Genomic DNA, 21,564 nt, shown 5'->3' on the forward strand with positions numbered 1-21,564 from the left:
CATATAAAAAAGATACTTTCAAGTTCAGATGGTGAGCAAAAATCATTCAGAGGAAAATCAGAAAGACCCTTTAATAGTTATTTATGGCCTACAAAACAAAATGCATGTTCCTAATCTGTTATTCAGTGATTTTAATAGTCTAAATATCATACACTTCCCAGAATTAACCTCATATCACTCCTGTTTGTGAATTCCTCACTTGAGAAAACAAGGATAATCTTAAAAGTCCATAAAATCATGTTCTTCTACCCTTTTGTTCATGCTTTTCCTTTTTCTTTCCCGTCCATTGATCTAATCCTCCATAAAGTTTTCCTGAAATCCTTCACCATCTAGTTATCTTGCTTCTCTTGTTCTTTTTCACTAAAGAAGAAGTAATGACAGAATCTCCTAGGGTATTTTTCAAGTAACATGAGAGTAATATTTTTAAATAACTTGGTATGGCTCCTACCTAATATTTCTTTAGGTTTTTCATCATATTTTAAGTGATATGTGTTGGGATTTAGTCATAATGCAGTAACTAAAATCAAACTGGCATTAAAAACAAAGAAGCATATAAGACTAGAAAGTTGGACAAAATATAGAGAAATCTTAAGAAATTGGGGGAAAAGCACAGCAGAACTGTGGTGCTAAGAGGAGAAAACCAAGCAAGGTGAACTACACAATCAACTTGACCTTATGTCTGAAGGATCTTTCAAGAATGAAGTATAGTCAAGAAGGAGTGAAGCTGATCCCACAGCCTTGCTTAGGCAAGAACAGATCGTACTTCAGTGGGAAGCAAATCAGGAGGCTGGAATTTGCAGCACATGTGAACATATGAAAAGAGTTTTGTTTTTAGTTTTTTTTTTTTTTTTGAATTTAAGAAATAAAACAGAGGATCATAGGGGAAAAGAAGAAAAAATAAACCAAGATGAAATCAAAGAAGAAGACAAACCATAAGAGATTCTTAATCATAGGAAACAAACTGAGGGTTACGGGAGGGGATGGATTTGGGGAGATGCAGTAATTGAGTGATGGATATTACTGTCATGTGATATAATGAGCACTGGGTAATTATTCTATAAAACTGATGAATCACTGATCTCTCCCTCTGAAACCAATAATACATTATATGTAAATTAACTGAATTTAATTTAAAGAAAAAAAGAAAGAAAGATTTAAAAAATGGTGAAAAAATGAGGAAGAAGATATCTTACAATATTTTTAATCCACAAACTATTAATTGTTAATTACCAAAAGTATCATGGCAGACGAAGAGGGAGAAAGAGAGAGAGGGAAAGAGAATGAGAACAGAGAACCATCAAAGCAAACAGTGCTGACTTCTGATGTTCTCTTGAGTACCTGCATCTAAGAAGAAATCCCTTGAAGAGTATGCCTAATAAAGTACTCCTGTGGTCCAAGGGGGTATTTTAAATCACTCTCAGTGTCTCTTCAGGTCTTTTCCTCAAATTGTAATATTAGAGATCAAATTGCTATAGCAGAAGTGATTAAAAACCTCACATTTACAAGAAAGAAAAGAGCTTTAGCTATAGTTTCAGAGAAAGAGCTCCAGAGAGATGCCTAAGCATCACTTTGGACCCTTGCTTGAATATGAAGCTGTGCATGCTTAGGGAAAGAATCCAATAAGATGACAAGAGAAAAACTAGGAAATTAGTAACTGCACAGTAGCTATAAGCTGAAGATCTACAGAGCTCATACAAGACAGAGATATTCAGATTTTAACCACTTAGAATAGAAAGATCTCATTGAACAGTTAATGTTTCAACCAGAACACTAAAGAGAGGATTTCTTGATAGTAGGGCTATAAAAGCTCTGGCATAAATTCCGCATTAGTATTAAATTAAGAATATTTATTTATTTATTTATTTATTTTTAAAGATTTTATTTATTTTATTTGACAGAGAGAGATCACAAGTAGGCAGAGAGGCAGGCAGAGACAGAGGGGGAAGCAGGCTCCCTGCTGAGCAGAGAGCCCGATGCGGGGCTCGATCCCAGGACTCTGAGATCATGACCTGAGCCGAAGGCAGCGGCTTAATCCACTGAGCCACCCAGGTGCCCCTAAATTAAGAATATTTAAAAACAACTCTCAAAAAGATAAAGATGATCCACCACTAAATGAATTGTCTGGATAAACAAAACTCAACGTGTTTATTTTTCTTTTTATTTATTTTTTTTAAGATTTTATTTATTTATTTGACAGAGAGATATCACAAGCAGATGGAGAGGCAGGCAGAGAGAGAGAGAGAGAGAGAGAGAAGCAGGCTCCCTGCTGAGCAGAGAGCCCAATGTGGGACTCGATCCCAGGACCCTGAGATCATGACCCGAGCCGAAGGCAGCGGCTTAACCCACTGAGCCACCCAGGCGCCCCAAAACTCAATGTGTTTAAAGAAAGACAAGAAAATCTATGTGCTCAATAATATAGTATTCACTTATAATCTTCCATTGCCCATTTAAAAATCATTAGGCCTTCCAGGAAGGAAAATTAGATAAAAAATGAGAAGATGATGACTTAAAAAATAGACTCAAAATTGGCAAATATCAAATTAACATACAAGGACTTTAAAATAGCTATTATGAGTACACTCAAAAATAGTGATAACATGAATACAATGAAAAGAGACATTAAAGAAACAATTTGAAATTTTAGAACTGAAAAATAAAATATCTGAAAACCACATTATTTGTGTTTAACAAATTAGGCCCTATAAAACTAAAGGAAGTTTCAGTGGAAGTCAATATAGAAGAAAACATTTGAAGTGAAGTGAGAAAAAAAAGAAATAAATAAATAATAAAGCTTGAGTGACTTTTGAAAAAATAAAAAGGTAGTTTACCAACACATAATTTTACTGAGGGAAAAGGGTGGAACAGGAAAATATTTTAATGCATAACAGCTAAAATTAGCCCAATTTTAATTAAAAAAATATAAACTAAAAGATTTTAAGAAGCTCAAATAATGAATATATGATAAATGTAAAGGATCACATCAAGACTCATCATTATCAAGCTATTTAAAACCATTGATAATAAGAAAATTAACAGGAGATGTAATCAAATAGAGCTAGATTACATTAGAGTGAAGACAGTCACAAGACAATGGAATGAAATTGTGAAATTGTGAAATGAAATTCAAATGTGAACATAAAAACATTCTATACTTGATAAAAATAAACCTAAAAAACAAAGGTAAACAAACACCAAGTGATCTGTAGGTAGAGGATTACAACTTAAAAAAAGAGAATTTTAATAAGAAAATGAAAAAAAAAACTAAAAGTTAATAATATGAAAAATATTCAGATTGCTAAATCATAGCTACATTAATAAAAAATAAGCAAAAATGGAGCTTAGTAGAATATGAAGTAAATAAGCATTATTATACATCTTTCATACATTAGAAATGATAGTTAAAAAGACTTCACAAAGTTAGGCTGATAAGTTTAAACCAAGCTGAAATGTACCAATTCCTTGAGTGATACAAATTACTAAAATGAACACAAGGAAAAATTTAAAATCTCAACTATCTTAAATTTATTAAATAAATTATATTTGGAATTAAATCTTCCTACAAAGAAAATCCCAACTACATATTTCTTTGCAGGTAAATTCTACCACAACTTAAGAAGGTCAATAATTATAGTCTTTTATATAAACTTTCAGGAACTAGAGAAAGTATGGTAATACTGGCCAACTGATTTTACAGTTCAACATAACATTAATATTTAAACTATGTAAGAATAACCTCCATCCCCCCAAAGAAAAGAAAATCATATGTGTATATATATATACATATATATATGTATATATATATAACATAAAACCAAAAATCCTTGACATATTGATGGAGTTTTGGAATATAGGTGAAGTTTGGTGAGGTGAAGTCTGGAGTGGAAGACCAAGAAAGAATTCTTGAGACATCTTTGGTGCAAAAAGGTAGTTTTATTAAAGCATGGGGACTGGACCCAAGGGCAGAAAAGGCTGCCCTGGGTTTGTGAAGTGTGGCTGATTGTATACTTGGGAATTGGGGGAGGTATGGAAAAGAAAAGTTTCAAAAGGATTTTGTATGTTAAAGAAGACTCACAGGGTACCTGAGGCCTTGCCATTGTGCAATTAAGTTTGTCCTCCCTTCTAGTAAGTCATTAATATTAAGGTAGTTGGGAGCTTCTTGGAAGAACATTACACTTTGTCCTTCAAGTATCTGTCAATGGGCTGCAGATTGTAAGAACATTTAATTGTATTTACATTCCCTTCTGGAAGCTAGATCATTTATAGCAGTGCTTTGGTCTTGTAATTGGCTAAAATTTTGTAAACTGAGGGAGATTCCTATCTTGCAGAATTGTAATCTTTGTAAATTAACTATCTGTTTTTCCTTTAGGGCAACCAGGAAAGCCTAAGGAATGTCACATATATCCTACTGAGGAGCAGAAGTTGTGGGGTGTCAGCTTCTGCCTGTCCTCAACAAACCTTCTGCTTCCTTATCATTATTAGCAAACCTAATGTGACAGTATATCAAAAGATAAAATATCATTATAAAACAGGGTTTACTCAAGGAAGTAAAGGTTTAGTTTAATATTTAAGAAAAGCACTTAAAATTTAAAATTTACTTATCATTAGTAATAAAAAAAAGAAAGAAATTAAACAATTCTAATAAAGGTCATGTATGTAAAAGCTATAACTAGCCTCATATCTAAGTGGAAAACAGAAAAGTTTTCTCAGTTGGGCCAGTAGAAGGTAAGTCTGGAAGCTCTCCTCACTGTCCTGAAAATTTTAGTGCAATAAGATAGGGGGAAGGGATAAAAGGGATATAGCTTTTTAAAGATAGAGCAAAACTGTGTTCTACAGACAATATGATAGATTATGCACAAAATCATATGTCTTTTAGAAAGTTGACTAAAAGTAATATTCAATTTAGAATGTCATAAGTTTGATATAATTTTATTTCTGTATTTCAACAATAAATAATTCCAAAATAAGCTTCAAAACCCAATATATTTATAATAATATTATAATACAGAAAAAAATAATAAAAACTAAATAAAAAAAAAAGCAAGACCTGTCCATATACATATTGTAGAATACCAAAATAAATGTACTTCTATTACTGGTTGAAAAACTCAAGATTTTCAAGATGACACTGTAAGGTTTTATAGGCAAGATAAACACAATACCAGGTGAGGTAGGCACAAGGCAAGATTTTTTTTTTTTTTCAAGATTTATTAATTTATTTGACAGAGAGATCACAAGTAGGCAGAGAGGCAGGCAGAGAGAGAGGAGGAAGCAGGCTCCCTGCTGAGCAGAGAGCCCGATGCGGGACTCGATCCCAGGACCCCGAGATCATGACCTGAGCCGAAGGCAGCGGCTTAACCCACTGAGCCACCCAGGCGCCCACAAGGCAAGATTTATTAAAGGCACTCCCCAGCGATGTTTCAGGGCTCAGGAGAAGGGGAGCCAGGAATGTCGCACCAGGAGGAGGTGGACACCCTCGGGTGAGGTTCTGGGACTCTGGAAAGCAGAGTCGGGGAAGTCGCACTGGGAGGGAGTTGGTGGGGGTCTTTTATTGGGCCAAGGCAGGGCATGGGCTCACATTCATATATGGTAGGATATTTGGTAATCGGAGAGTATGAGGTGGGGGTCCTGATACTTCTGTTTCCTGCATAGGTATTGGGTTACCTATGGAGATGTGACCTGGGCATATATCCTCTTGGCAGGAGAGTAAAGGGTTGAGGAAGAGGTGGGAGGGGGCTGGAAGATGGCTGCCTGGCGGTCATTTCTATTGTTCTCCTGCATTCCCAGAGCCACCGACCCAACAGACACTATTACCAAAAATTGATCAATTAATTCAGCAAATTCCCAAATTCCTAGTGTTTTTGTTTTCCATATAGATAATGACAAAGCTGTTCTAAAATGTATATGAAAATGCCAAAGATGAGACTAGCCAACCATATTTTTTAAAATATGATTAAATAAATTAAAAGAGACCCATATAAATGGAAAGACATCCCACGTCTATGGGTGGGAAGAAATAATATTGTTAAAATCTCCATACTACCTAAAGTGATCTACAGAGTCAATGCATTCACTATCAAAATCGCAACGGTAATTGTCACAGAAACCGATAAAACAATACTAAAATATGTATGGATGCACAAAAGACCTTGAGTAGCCAAAATAAATTTGAGCAAAAAACAAACTTGAAACCATTACATTTTCTGTTATCAAGATATATCACAAAGCATGTAATAAAAATCTATTGTACATTTCTTGATATCGAATATATGATATATTATAAAATACCAAAATATTATTTCAGTAATCCAAATAATATGATACTGGCATTAAAACAGATATATAGACCAATTGAGAGAGAATAAAGAGCCTAGAAATAAACCTATGTTTATAGGATCAACTGACCTTCAAAAAGAATGTCAGAATACACAATAGGGAAAGGAGACCCTCTTCAACAAATGTGTTGGAAAATCCGGATATCCATATGCAAAACAAAGAAAATTATCTTACATCATACACAAAAATGGATTAAGGACTTAAACATAAGATTTTACACCATAAGTATCCTACAATAAAACACAGGGGAAACACTTCTTGACGTTGCTCTTGGGAGTGACTTTTTGCAAATGACCCCAAAAACACAGGCAACAAAGGCAAAAATAGGAGGTCGGACTACATCAAATTTAAAAGCTAGTACAAAGTAAAGGGAACAACAAAATAAAAGAGTCAAGCGCTGGGTATTGAATGTAAGTGCTGAATCACTCAATGTTATACTTGAAACTAATGTTAAACTGTATGCTAACAGGAATTTAAATAAAAATTTGGAAGAAAAAAAGGGAAAAAATCCATGTACAGATTAGAAGAAAATATTCACAAATCCTATAACTTATAAAAATTAATATCCAAAATATAGAAGAGACCCTTACAACTCAAAAGCAAAAATAAACAAAAAAGAAGAAACAGAAAATCCAAATACCCAATTGTAAGAGGGGCAAAGGATTGGAATAGACAGTTTATCTAAAGAAGACCTACAAATGATAAATAGACATATAAGACACTCAATATCACTAATAATCAAGAAAATGCAAATTAAAACCTCAATGCAATATCACCTTACACCTATTAGGATGGCTATTACTAAAAATAAATAAATAAATAAGCAAATAAATAAATAAATAAATAAATAAAATCGAAAGTATTGTCAAGGATGTGAAGAAAAGGAAATGTTTGTACATTGTTGATATGGAGATATGGAGGTAAACTGGTGCAGCCATTATGGAAAACAGGATAGACTATTTTTTTTTTAATAATTAAAAATGGAACTACCAAATGACCCAGCAATATCATTTCTGGGTATATATCCAAAGGAATTAAAATCAGGATTTTGAAGAGATATCTGTGCTTCTATGTTTATTGAAACATTATTCACAAGAGACAAGCAAAGAAAGCAACTTAAATACCCTTTGACAGACAAATGGATAAAGAAAATGTGTTATATGCAAACAGTGGGATATATTCAACCTTCAAGAAGAAAGGATTGCCACCATTTGCAACAACATAGGTGAGCCTGAAATAAATTATGCTAGATGAAATAAGCCAAACACTACATGGTACTACTTGTCAGAAGAATCTAAAATAATCAAACTCATAGATGTATAGAGTAGAACGGTAGTTGCCAGGGTTTAAATGGTATTGATAGTATTAGTCAAAGGGTATAAAGTGTCAGTTATGCAAGACAAATAAATCTTAAATATGCACTGTACAGCATACTACTGATAGTTAATACTGTAATTTAATACTTAAATTTTTTTGTAAAGAGGGTAGATGTTACATTAAGTTTTCTTGTCACACACATACACAAATAAGAGGTCTAGTGGAAACTTTTGGAGGTGACAGATATATTTATGGCATAAATTATGGTGATGATTTAGTAGATATAGATTTATCTCTAAACTCAGCAAGTTACATATATTATCTATGTACAACTTTTATATGCCAATCATAGATCAGTAAAGTGGTTTCATGTTTTTAATTTTACAATTTAGTCTATCATTTATAATTTCATTTTCAATACTCTATCATAACAGTATGAAATTCTTATAAGATTAAACATATAAATAAATGAAGAAGAAGAGAAAATTCAACATTTGTTATAGGTATCCAACAAAGACTTGATGAAGAATGTTAAACACTATTTTTGGAACAATCTGAGATCTGTATTAAGAAATGCTAATTTGCGGGAGCCTGGGTGGGTCAGTCAGTTGTCCATCTGACTCTTGGTTTTGTCTCAGGTCTTGATTTTTTGAGTCATGGAATTGAATCCCACCTTGTGCTCCTTGCTCAGCAAGAAGTCTGCTGGAAGATTCTCTCTCTCTGCTCCTCCCGCAACTCTCTTTCTCTCTTTCCCTCTCTCTAAAATAAACAAGTATTAAAAAAAAATAAAGAAAAAGTAATTTTGACTACCATCTCAAATCATATACAGAAACGTCCAAGTAGGTAGGTCATGGACATGAAGTTGAATTTGAAATGATAAAACTTCTAGAAGTAAACATGGAACAACTTGATGACCTGGGTTAGGCAAGAATTCATTAAGACATCCAAAACACTAACTGAAAGAAAAAAAAAAAAGACAAATTGAATGCCATTAATATTAAACTCTTCTGCTTTAAAAAAGACATCATTAAGAAAAAGAAAAGGCAAATTTCGTGCTGGAAAAATATATTTCCCTCATATATATCTGAGAAAGAACTTATATTAAGGCCATATAAAATATAGTAAGTGCTTAATAATGACTAATAAAAAATTAAAATGGACTAAAAGTTGAACATATATTTTATAGAGAAAATATGAATGGCTTACAAGCACTGGAAAAGATGTTCAAATCATTAGGGGAAAACAAATTAAAACCACAGTGCAATATCACTACACACCCATTAGTATGACTAATACTGAACCTGGAAAGGATACAGAGCAATAAGAGCTCTCATATATTGCTAGTGGAAGGCAATATTCTACAGCCACTTTGGTAAACAATTGATAGTTGTTTTGTTTGTTTGTTTGTTTGATTTTTATCAAGTTAAACATACACTTACTATAGACATAGCAATTCCATTTCTAGATATTTCCTGAAAAGAAATGAAAAGATGTGCCCATGTAAATACATATATATATATATATATATATATATATATATATATATATATAGGAATGTCTGCTGTATCTTTATTCTTCAGCCAAAAAAAAAAAAAAAAAGAAACTAAATTTTGCATCAATAGGAGAATTGATAGACAAATTGTGCTATACTTATACAATGAGCTAAAGTTCACAATAAAATGCAACGTACTATGTGTACCCGTATAAGCATTAGTGCAGCTCACTTGCATATTGAGTGAAAAAAGACAGACAGGAAAGATCACATTTCATGTTACTGTTAAATGCAATGGCTCTGAGAACTACTTATGCAGTCCATTTACCTGAATCACCATTTTCTTTACATGCAAAATACTTCGAGCTGGCTCCTAGCAAGGACCTATGAAACATGTACCTTAAATTGGTGATTAAGCTTCATATAAATGAAATCTAAGTATATATTTAATGGAAAATAAAATATTGTGTTATATAATTTCTAAAGAAAACTTTTGAAAAAAGTAGAAATCAACCGAGTGCAGTAGCTGCTTTTTCATTTGCAGACAAAAATGAGATATTCTGGGACATTGTTTAACTATTTAGCTATATTAGTAGGTAAAATGTTTAGGGCATGGTTTTTCAACCTCGGAGTTATTGGCATTGATCATTCCTTGTTGGAAGGATATTGTCCTGCTCACTGTAGGATGCTCAGCTCTACTCCTGACCTCTACCCACCAGATGCCAGTAGCATCTCCCCTCTGCGGTATGACAACCAAAAATTTCTGTAGACACTGTTTAGTTGTCCCTGTTTGAGAACCACAATTAGAGGGGTTCACGTACCAACCCGGCAGAATTAAGAAAGCACACATATACAAGAATAGAGAGAAAACACAGACTTTTTTATCCAGGACCACTCTGGTTTTAATTTAAGGGGAGCTCTATTTCCAGGTCTACTTCAATTCCTAGAACCCCAATTGAATAATTATGCAATGCTTCCATCTGTAGTTCATGTTGTCCAATATTTTTCTAAGTGCTTGGATCCTAGTATTGATTTGTGAGGCCTTTTTATTCCTCATGAAAGTGTGCCTTTCCATTTTAGCTGCTCACGAATCTGTCTCTGGTTTTGTTCTTACTGGAAAACATTAGTAACTGATATTCTTTTTTCTCAAGGTACTAGGAATCAATCATTCTTGTTTATAAATTTCAGCAAGTGAATTGTAACAACATTTTCTCAAGTGCATACAGAAATAAATATCATGTGCTTTCACAGACAGAATGCTACATTTTAAGTGCCACATGAGTATATTACAAAATATTCTATATCTTTAAAATTATTTTCCATGGGTAAATTTATTTTGAACAAGTAAGGCAAGTAAGTCACTTAATCATATTTATTAAAATCACCCTACCCAAAGTTCAGGGGAAAGAGTAAATTAATACTATAAAGTTAACTAACTCTTTAGTATTGTGACTCATCTGGAATTAAAATTTAAATTATGAAATCCAAAAGGGAAAACTTTTCACCAGACTTGTCAAAAAACTTTATAACAGAAGTCCTCAACTGGAGGAATTTTGGTGCATGAAAATCACATACAGATATATTCTTAATTCATATGATTCTTCTATAGCACATATTTGAGAACCACTGCTTTATGAGAATAAAATAGTATTCGTAATATTAGACGTTTATGGCACTTAAAATGGTTTTATATAATAAACTATTATACTATTTTGTTATAACAACTCAGAAGCAGCAATCTAAAGATGTAGTTAAATGAGTTATGTATGGATCAGGTACAGAAAAGTTTTGGCTAAGTTAATTAGTTCTGTTGGTGTAATTAGCTAGATAAAAATTGAAAGATGAGAAAAAATGTGGGACTTATGAATATATATTTTGGACAAATTTATATTTCTATAGAAGATTAGGCAAGGGATAACAAAATAAGGATTAGGACAATGGCAGAAATAACATATTTATTGGAAAAAAGTATTTTACATAGTGGTTTCACTTACATTACAAAAAATATTTCCCAAACATCAGTCATAGGGCAATGTTGATACACGACAAAGGAACAAGGACTGAGAACAAACATGAAAAACTGATTTGGTTACCTGTGTGAGAGTAGGAAACTTGTTTACTTTGATATTATTTTGTTAATGTGGCAGTGTTAAATATTTTTTCTTTTTTGAATTTTAATATGAGTATATTAGCAGTTTTTGTTTCTGGTGTATTAGAAAGGTTATTTATTATGTCTCCTTTTAAGTAATTAAAAATACTATTCTATTTTGGTACCTATAAATTATTATTGAAAGTTTGGTCTTTTAGAAAATCCAAAAGTTTGGGACGCCTGGGTTGCTCAGTGGGTTAAAACCTCTGCCTTCAGCTCAGGTCATGATCTCAGGGTCCTGGGATTGAGCCCCGAATCAGGCTCTCTGCTCAGCAGGGAGTCTGCTTCCTCCTCTCTCTCTCTGCCTGCCTCTCTGCCTACTTGTGATCTCTGTTTGTTAAATAAATATATAAAATATTCAAAAAAAAACTAAAAAAAAAAAGAAAATCCAAAAGTTTGAAAATAATTCATTTTAAAACTTTCATTGAAAATATATACGGAAAAAAAAGTGCATGCCACTTTCTTTTAGAAGTCACCTTCCCACTTTAAGAAACCAATGAAGAAGAAGGACTTGTGGGGGAAAAGATTTGCTTCACAGTCAGTTTTTCTGAGATGCATCTATTCCCTAAGGTGTGGGATAATGACCCTTGAAAGGACTTGAAAACTAAAGAGATTTAAGAATATTAATAGAAGAAAGGAACACTAAGCTGTTATAAATTGCTGTAGGGATCACGTTTCTGGATATCACTCTTGGCAGGCTTCTGGAGTCATTAATATTTCTTTTGAAAATGTTTAAAAATGTGAATTAGAATAATAGTCTGTAATTAGACAATACATCACTATGTTTCAAGAGCAATTTGTATAATGTATTGAGACAAAAAAATAAAACAAAAAAACAAAAAACAACCCTGAAAAACAAAACAAAACAAAAATCATTAACATTAAGGCTCAATATTAGAGTAATTTAATCAGAATATTGGGATTTATTTGGTGAATCAAGTGAATAGAATGGATGTAATTATGACCAAGATTTGATTTAAATATGTAAATTACAACAAAGCAAAAGTAAAATTTGTACATTTATTCTCACTTCAGTTAAAGATACTTTTTGGGTATATATATATTTGTTCTATCATAGAAGTAGTAAATCATAGTGTTAGGAAACCATGATATAGTGGTGCCTGGGTGACTCAGTTGGTTAAGCGGCTGCCTTTGGCTCAGGTCATGATCCCAGGGTCCTGGGATCAAGTCCTGCATCTGGTTCCTTCCGCAGTGGGGAGTCTACCTCTCCCCTGCCTGCCACTCCCTCTGCTTATGCTTGCTCTCTCCATCTCTCTATGTCTGTGCCAAATAAATAAATAAATAATATTTAAGAAACCATGATACAGTGTTAAACTCTCTAGTTTGAATTATGCCTCTTCAAAATTTTATAGCTGGATGAACTTGAGCAAATTTCCATTTCTTTCTTCTTAGTTTTTCTCGTGGAAATTATCACAGTAGTTGTTACTTCACAGAAGTGTTAGGATGATAATCAGTTCAAAGTATTAAGCATATTGCTTGGCTCATTATTAAGTGTACAATACATATATGTCTGTTTCACTTTGGTTTTGTAATCATCTTCAAGACATTTGGTGCTATTTAGAGAAACTGTTGAATGAAGAATTTTCAAAAATATTTTCAGAAAAATTTTTGTTGCCAATAACAGAATAATTAACTAGTCACAAAAGTGTTGAGAAACTTAAGGCTTGCACAGGCAATGTGGCATATGAAGAATCATGCAAATGCAGAAAGAGATTTGAGGTTTTCTGTATCCAGAATTGGGTCTATGCTATCCATGTTAGAAAGAAGGCATCTGAGTTTTGTGTGCTCCTGGAAGGAAAACTATTACTTTTAACCACAATTCACTGTATTAACACCTCTATTACCTTGAAACAACTAGGATTCATAGCAGTATGCCTTGTATCTCTATCTCTAACAGTCACCATAATGAACAGCATATGCATTCAGATCTTTATGTGTTTCCCACCAACTTTTTGGCACCATATTCTATCCTACTCTCAATCACTGAAATGCTCCCACAGATCTTGGGGAATTCATGGTCCCTCACCAGCAAAATTCTTCATATATTCAAATTCCATTCTTATTTCTGCTTATTCAGAAACAGTCTCTTGAGGATACCGTTCTTTCTACAAATCTCTCAAATCGTAATTGCTTTGCTTTCAGTAGGTATGGAACTGAATTTCCAACTCCTCACTGAGACTTCCATACCATTCTCCACTTTTTTCTTTATTTCTCCACCTAGAATCTCAATGAGTTAGGTTCTACACTCCTTATCATAGCATTTTATTCACAAAAAATATTTATTTTTTTCATGGTCATTCTGCAACATCATTTTATTTTTACCATTCGTATTATTCCTTTTTATGTAGTCTTGATTTCAGATTAAATGAACTTTTTATATGTCCATCTTCAACATCCAGATCATTTCTGATCCTTTTTTTAAATAATAATAAAAAAAGAAACTAGTCAGCTATCCATTCAATTACTTATTCAATATATCTTTATCCATTTGCTTTCATGGAGATAGAGATCACAAATTTCAGCATGTGAAAATCCTGACTAGATTAAGGTGATGTCTGGGTAGGAATGGGTGTTTAGAACACAAGGAGAAGTTTTTTGGAGCCTTCTCCAGAATCTGGAAATAGGTTTAGCTGTCCTTTTGGTGAAAATGGCAGATATTTATTCTAGACAAAAATGAGAATATGAACAAAGAGTATTGTACCTTCAGGAAACCATTGCAGATAAAGATCAAAATGGTTCAAATAGATTAAATTGAGGAAAGAAAGTGAAGATATATGTAGAGGATAGGATAGAATTGACTAATAAACAATCAAATAACATACTAATGAGCTTAGTTTTTCTCATTAGACATAATAACCTTAAAAAAAAAAAAAGGCAACAACAACAAAAAAACTTGCCAGTTACTTTACCCCAAAATGGGTTTATTTGGGAACAGCAGAGAATTCCATTCTGGAACAAGCAAGCTATGTCAGAACAAAAGAGAGGATGCTCTTTTACAGAGGAAGGGAAAGTTAGGATGATAGCTATGAACAAAAAATCCATTAGTGTAACCTGGGAATTTGAAGTATAGTGGGTTTTTCTGGCTGAGTTGTGACAGTCTCTCATTGGCTAGCCTGTTTCTTTTCTGGCCTTAATATGATAGTGAGTTAAATACAAGTAGAGGTGGTAAGCCGATAATCTTTGTCCTTCATATTAAAAAGTATATTTCTAGCATTTCAGCTTTAGAATTCCCTCTTTTTGATTAAGGGAACACTTATTTTTGTGTGAAATAACAAAGGTTTTTGTTTGCTTGTTTGTTTTATTTTACTTTTATCATTAATGAAAATACACTTTAAAATTTATTCAGATGGCATATATTAAAATGGTCATGTGATTTTTATCCTCTAAAAAATTAACTTGTCAAATTGCAATGACCTATTTACTAATGTAAAAAAACCAGCATTTTATTCTTTGTGTAAATAGAAATTTGGCTTTTGGAAGGTTTTGTTTTGTTTTGTTTTTGGTAGATTTTAAGTCATATTGCAGTATATCTTTTTTCATCTTATTTTCAAACTAGTTGCATTGCAGTAAAAAATACTGTCAGTTCAAACCCAATCTTAATATTTGATAAAGGTAGATTTTCCTAGGAAATACTTTCTTTTCATATATAGTTAATGTATATTCTCCAATTATTGGGTGCAATGTTCTATATGTATTCCTATTTTCAAAACTGTTATGTGCACAGTCCAATTCATATGTATCCTTATTGATGTTGAACTGCTTCTTCAATTAATTATCTAGAAAATGTGCTAAAATCTCCATATTGATGTTGCTTTGTCAGTTTCCTTTGAAACTTTATTTTTACCTTGTCTATCTGGAGGCTAGATAAGTGCATACAAGTGTAAATTTTTATAGTTCCTTGAGAATTAAAGTTGTTATTAGGATGGAGTAAACCTGGTTATTTCTAGAAATGCTTTTGGCTATATGGTCTATTTTGTCTGATGATTATAGATACATGATCTCTTTTTGGGTATTTACTTATTATATCTTTTCCCAACGGTAACTTCCCATGTCTTTGACTTTCAAAGGCATCTACTGCATACATAATGCAAATTGAAGGTCTTAAAATGGAGGCAGGACTTGGGTTGGTCAAGTGGGGCATGAAGGGGCTACTAGGTGGTAGCTGGTAGGAGGGAAAGCTGGTCAGGTGCATTGTGTACATCCTGGTGGTAGAAACCAGCTGGTTTTAAGAGTTGAGAAATGCAGTTCCAAGCTTTGCATTTCAGAGATAAAAATGAACCAGGTTGCTGGACAGAGAAGTGGTCACAAGCAGGGTCTAAGATGAGGCTGCTTTCTGTGTTTATTAAATAATAGTGGTTTAGATTAAAATGAGAAAATTGTAGAGACACAAATACCCACAGACTGTTGAAAAACTTTCTGATTTACCCACAACAAAAGCATTGGGTTTCACTTAACGACTTTCCTGTTCTCCTTAACCCTCCAGTTTACTTTAGAGTGTATTCAGCTGCTTCAGTAAAAGAGTTGCGTGTGTGTGTGTGTGTGTGTGTGTGTTTTCTTCTGTTTTTATCCTGACTCCTGAACCAGTTAGAGAGATCTATTTCCAGTAGGAGACTGCAGAGTCAAATTTCACTAAGACTGCAGTGCAGAAACAAATCACCTCAAGGAAGTTCCCCAACAGCTATGTGTAAAAGTAAAGAATATTTTTCTCTTGCCCAGCTATGCAAATGGTCTAATGATCTGAACAGAAATGTCCTAGATGTCCTTGTTTAGTACACAATTATCATTGGTTGTAGTAAATGAGATATTCTTTTCCTGGGCAATAGAAATTGGAAAGACATACTTCATGTCTTTATATCTTATAAAAAAAACTTATGTCAGCTCTTTGTCATAGAGATGAAAATTTTAAAAAATATTAAAAAGTATTATAGACTTATTTGTGTTCCTCCAAAATTCATGTTGAAGTACTAACTCCCAATGTGATTGTATGTGGAGATAGGGCCTTTCAAAGAAGTAATTATGGTTAAATGAGGTAAAAATGGTAGTGCCCTAATCCAGTGGTGTCTTCAAGAGAAGAGGAAGGGGCATCATGAGGTGGAAGCACAGAGGAAATACTATGTGAGTACGCAACGAGAAGGCAGCTGTCATTAAGCCAAGGAGAAAGGCCTCAGAAACACCAAATTTGCTGGCATCTTAATCTTGAACTTCAAGCCTCCAGAATTGTGATAAAATACATTTCTGCAGTTTAATCCACCAAGAAGCAGCCCCAGTAAATTAATGCAGAAACCAAATGTATTCAGAGAACTAACTAAAGAAAAAATGTACTATTATTATTATCTTTGGGTGATCTTCATGTGTCTTTTAGGAAAAATGAGGTTGATTGTCCCAGATCATGCAGCAGCTTGCATACATGTGCATTGTTTTAATATTGCCATTTGTCTACAAATGAATAAGAGCCCATCCTGTGCTATGTAAATTGGTTCTTGTGGAAATTCCCAGTGAGTTTTCATACATTGATATGATTAAATTCCAAAGAGGTGTTTCTCATGGTGTTCAATGAAACTGAGGTTTAAAGCTATGAATATAGCCAACCAATAATACACAAGTATAGACAATTCAAACTTTCTCAACTAATCTTGTTCCATGGATAATGAGGTAAAGAAAAAGAAAGTGAATGTTACTAATCTAACAGTAGAAAGCTCTGAAAGAGAAGGATTCTCCTGACCCCCCCCCCCAAAAAAAAAAGCATCTTTGTGTTGGAAACACAAAGTGTTCCTACTTAAAGGGTTTTGTATACCCATCATCTTTTCTAAGGATACTTTGTGGGGATTCAGTTTCTGTTGATATTATTCCAGATTTGTTGAAAGACAACTTGGCATCATTCCATTATACTCTAGTATTTATCATGTCTTGAGCCTTACCAGGTTTGGAATTTTTTCCCTTTATTCTCTTTAATCCCCAACAATGGTTTAAGATAATTTCTCACAACTACCAGGCCCTGTGTAGCATTTCTCATGTCCGTTCATCCAGCAGCAGGAGTAAGGTAGGTATCAAAGACAGCAAAGGAAGTAACATTCTTGACATAATTCATTGGATGAAAAATAATTCACTGGACTCTAGAAATCAGCCAAAGTGGTTTTTCATTGACTCTCTGATCTATGAAAACTATTTTATTTCCACTAACTATGAAACACAAAGGTCAAACAGATATTTTTGCTTTTAATTGTTAGTCGTACCACATTTGGCATGAAATACATTCAACCATATCTGTGTTTCCAAATAAATGGATATAATTTGATATGTTACTTGATGTTTTCTACAAATGTGCTTTAATATTTTTGTGGTAATATATATCAATAAAATTATTTAAATGTTCAAGCAATATTTTCTAGTAATGTAGTTAATAATTCTAGAAAAATAAGTATGACATTTAAAAAATTAAATTTAACTAAACATTTTTAAAAATTGACAAAAAGAAGTTTTGCCTTTTCATCTTCTCGTCCATCCTCCATCTTGGGTGGATAATCTTTATGAAGTCCACAAAAAGTCTCCCTTGACCATTGGTTTCTAGTTGAGTCAACCACTAGGGAGTCCAAGTTGATCATAGAGGGATGAAGAGAATGAAGTCAAGATATTTATCCCCTTGGCTTCCTTCTTTTAAAAGACAACCCTGAACTGCACTCAAGAAGGTCTCCCCAACATAACCTTTCCCCTACCCTACCTGTCCCCATCCCTAAGCCTTTTGACCTAGAGGTAAAGTAATAATTCTTCCAATGATACTAATTCAAACTAACTGCACTGTTCCTTTGCTTCCCTATATTAATAAACAATGTGTTAAATTATCCACTTACAAACAAACCCTCCTGAAATTTTCATGAGTTGAGATACCATTAACTCATAAAATTGGAAAAGTTATTACATTTGCATTAACTGCAATTTCTAAATCATTCAGTTTTATTTCTACTATTTTATTATGTGCTTTCCATTGTCCACTTTTTCTTCTTTTTTATCTTTTACTCTTACAGATTGAGGATCCCCCTCCCTTTTTCTCTCATTCCATCTATCCTTCTCACTTTTTTTAGAAGTTAAATATGCTGAACCTAATATTCTCCTGATAATGCTATTTTAACATGAATACTTAAACTTTAAAATTGCCAATAATAATTTTATTTATTCAGTCAACTTTCAATAATTTTATTGAATTATTGTCTAGTATTTTGTTCTGTATCCTGTCCTCTCACTGCCAAAAAAAGTCTGATATTATTATGTTTTATATTATCATTCCTTGAGTACTTCTGTAGATATATTTAGCATTATCATTATGTTCACTGATCCTATTTGCATATCAGGTTTCCATCTAGAATCAGTTTCCATGTGCCCAAAGGATACAATTTAAGATTTTCTCTTAGCTCCATAAATTGTTTTTATTTTCTGAAAATATTTATTTTGCCTGTATATATGAGACATAGTTTTGCTGTTTATTGAAATCTAGTTTGAAAATTTCTTTTCCCCCAATGTGACAAAAATATTCTTCCTCTGTGTTCTGGCCTCTGTTTCTGTAATTGAGACTTTATCCATTAGGCTGTCGTTCATTTATAAATAATCTAATAATCTATCTACCTTTTCTTTCTAGTAACTTTTAGCTTGATTAATTGATTTTTCATTTGTTAATTCATTCATTCATTTATAATCCCTGGTATTCTGTAGTTCTCCTAAGCCATGCATAGCTCTGTTGATTTATTGTTTGTTTGACTATCCTGTTTGTTATTTGTTGGATTTCCTGGATTAAATAATTGGTTACTTCAATAGTTTTTTCATTAGTTTTTGTTGCTTAAATTTATACTTCTTTGTCAGGTTATCTTCTTCTGTCCTTCATGTGCAATCATTCCCCCCCCCCCCCACGATTCCATTTTTTTCTCTTTTAACTTTCTGGGTAATGTATTTGGATATAACTTTCAGATTTCTAAGTCCATCTAGATACATCTGCTAATTAATCTACCATCTTTTATTTCTAGGATTCTTTCTGGTATATTTTTTTAAAGAATTCAGTCATTTTGTATATTTACCCTTATTAATGTATTCCAGCACTTGTTTTGTTTCTTAAGCACATTAGACATCTGACCTTGATTATTCAATTAGCAGAAAAAATATTGTTTGCAAAATTTTATTTGTTATGCATATTTTCCCCAATACTTTCTCCTTTTGTATTCCCTATCATATGGAATTACCTCTCTACATAAATTCCTAAGCAAAATCTAAGAATCCATCTTTGTCTTTGTCTTTTACTTTTAATTCTTCCCCACTCAATAAAGCCAAAACAATTCTGAAGTCTTACTACTACTTGAGCTTGACTAATTCTCTCCAGACCTACTAGCAATTTTACTGCTTCTTTTTCAAATCTTGTGCCTTTTATTTATTGATTGATTAAATGCTCTGGATAGGACTTCCAGTACTATGTCAAATAAAAGTGGTGAAAGTGAACATCCTTATCATGTAGCTGATCTTAAAGGAAAATATTTCAGTTTCTGCTGTTGAGTATGATGTTAATTGTGGGGTTGTCATATATGGTCTTGTTTATACTGAGGTACACATTCCCTCTAAACCCAATTTGTTGAGCCCAAGAATGTTGAATTTCATCAAATGTCTTTTCTGCCTCTCTTGATATGATCATATGATTTTTATTGTTCATTGTGTTAATGTGGTGTACCATACTTAATGATTTACAGATATTGAACAATCCTTGCATCCCCGGAATAAATAACTTTCAATCGTGGTGTATTATCCTTTTAATGTAATGTTGAATTTGGTTTGCTGGTATTTTGTTGAGGAATTTTACATATGTTCTTCAGAGATCTTAACCTATAAATTCCCATTCTTATAATCCCCTTGTTTGGTGTTGGTATCAAGGTAATGCTGGCCTTATAAAATGAGTTTGGAGATATTCACTCGTCTTCAGTTTTTTGGAAGAATTTGAGGATTAATGATAGTTCTTTAAATATTTGATGGAATTCACTAGTATAGCCATCTAGTCCTGGGTTTATATTTTGGGGGAAATTTTGGTTGTGGATTCAATCTCCTCATGTGTTATTGATGTATTCATGTTTTCTACTTCTTTGTAATTCTGTCTTGGTAGGTTGTATGTTTCTAGGAATGTATTCCTTTCATCTTACTAGATTTGCTGGAATATGACTCTACTGTCTTGTCTACATATTTTTCTCAGTGAGAGAGTTTCTTCCAAAATGGAAAGATTTTCATGTCTTTTAACTGTGTGAAATCTTCCACACCAATTATGATTTTTTATGAGGTATTTCATGATAGCATCAGCACTAATATCCCAGCATGGGAGCTATATTATTTTTACTCTCAGATTTCAAGCTCTATTTATAATTAGCAATTCTTCTTTTGGGAATGCACATGGTATTTACTCTTTCTTGAATGCGTGCTTCTTCTAACCCTATGCAAACCTATATATTCAAGTTAATTCATATATGTCAGCAGCTTTGCAACATCATCTCTAATTTCACAGGTGCTGGCTGTATTAGGTGTTTTTCTTATAAGTCACTAAAACATTAGATATTTTGCCTATCATTATCCTTATCTGAGTTTTGTTTTTTTGTTGTTGTTTTTGTATTTGTTTTACTGCTTACTTACCACCATGCATTCCCTACTATTTTCTGAGCTCCTGGGAATAGTAACAGTGTCATATGACATGGAATGGTCATCCTAGGAGATAAGAAACAGCTATATTAATTAGTAATCCATATAACTTATTGAAGAATTCAGGAATTAGTTAGAAATAAGCAGCCACTTAGATATATCTACCTTTTTTTATTACTAATGTGTGGTATATACATAAAATTAAGTCAAAATTTGAAATCTCTGAATTCACTTCAAAGCATATGGGGAGGAAACTGAAATAAGATATACTAAATAATGCATCTTGAGTTTTGTTTGTCACCCTTTGTGAGCCCTGCCTGACCTAAGCACTTCATGTTTGTGTGTAGAAACAGCCTCTCAAATTGTTTTTCTCTATTGTTTCTGCTGACATAAAAATAAATAAATAAATAAATGACATGATCTACTTCAGAAAATGCTGCAACTGTCATTTACTCCTTGGCACACAATTTGAATTGATACTGTAAGCATTTGTGCCTCCTCAGAATTTTCTATTTTTTTTTTCTTTTTAGTGTCTGTCTAGCCTTAACTTTTAAATATCTGTGCTGAGAATAATTAGATGACTAAATGGATGGTTGTA

Source organism: Mustela lutreola, chromosome 1 (assembly GCF_030435805.1).
Source record: "Mustela lutreola isolate mMusLut2 chromosome 1, mMusLut2.pri, whole genome shotgun sequence".
Classification (NCBI taxonomy): Eukaryota; Metazoa; Chordata; class Mammalia; order Carnivora; family Mustelidae; genus Mustela; species Mustela lutreola.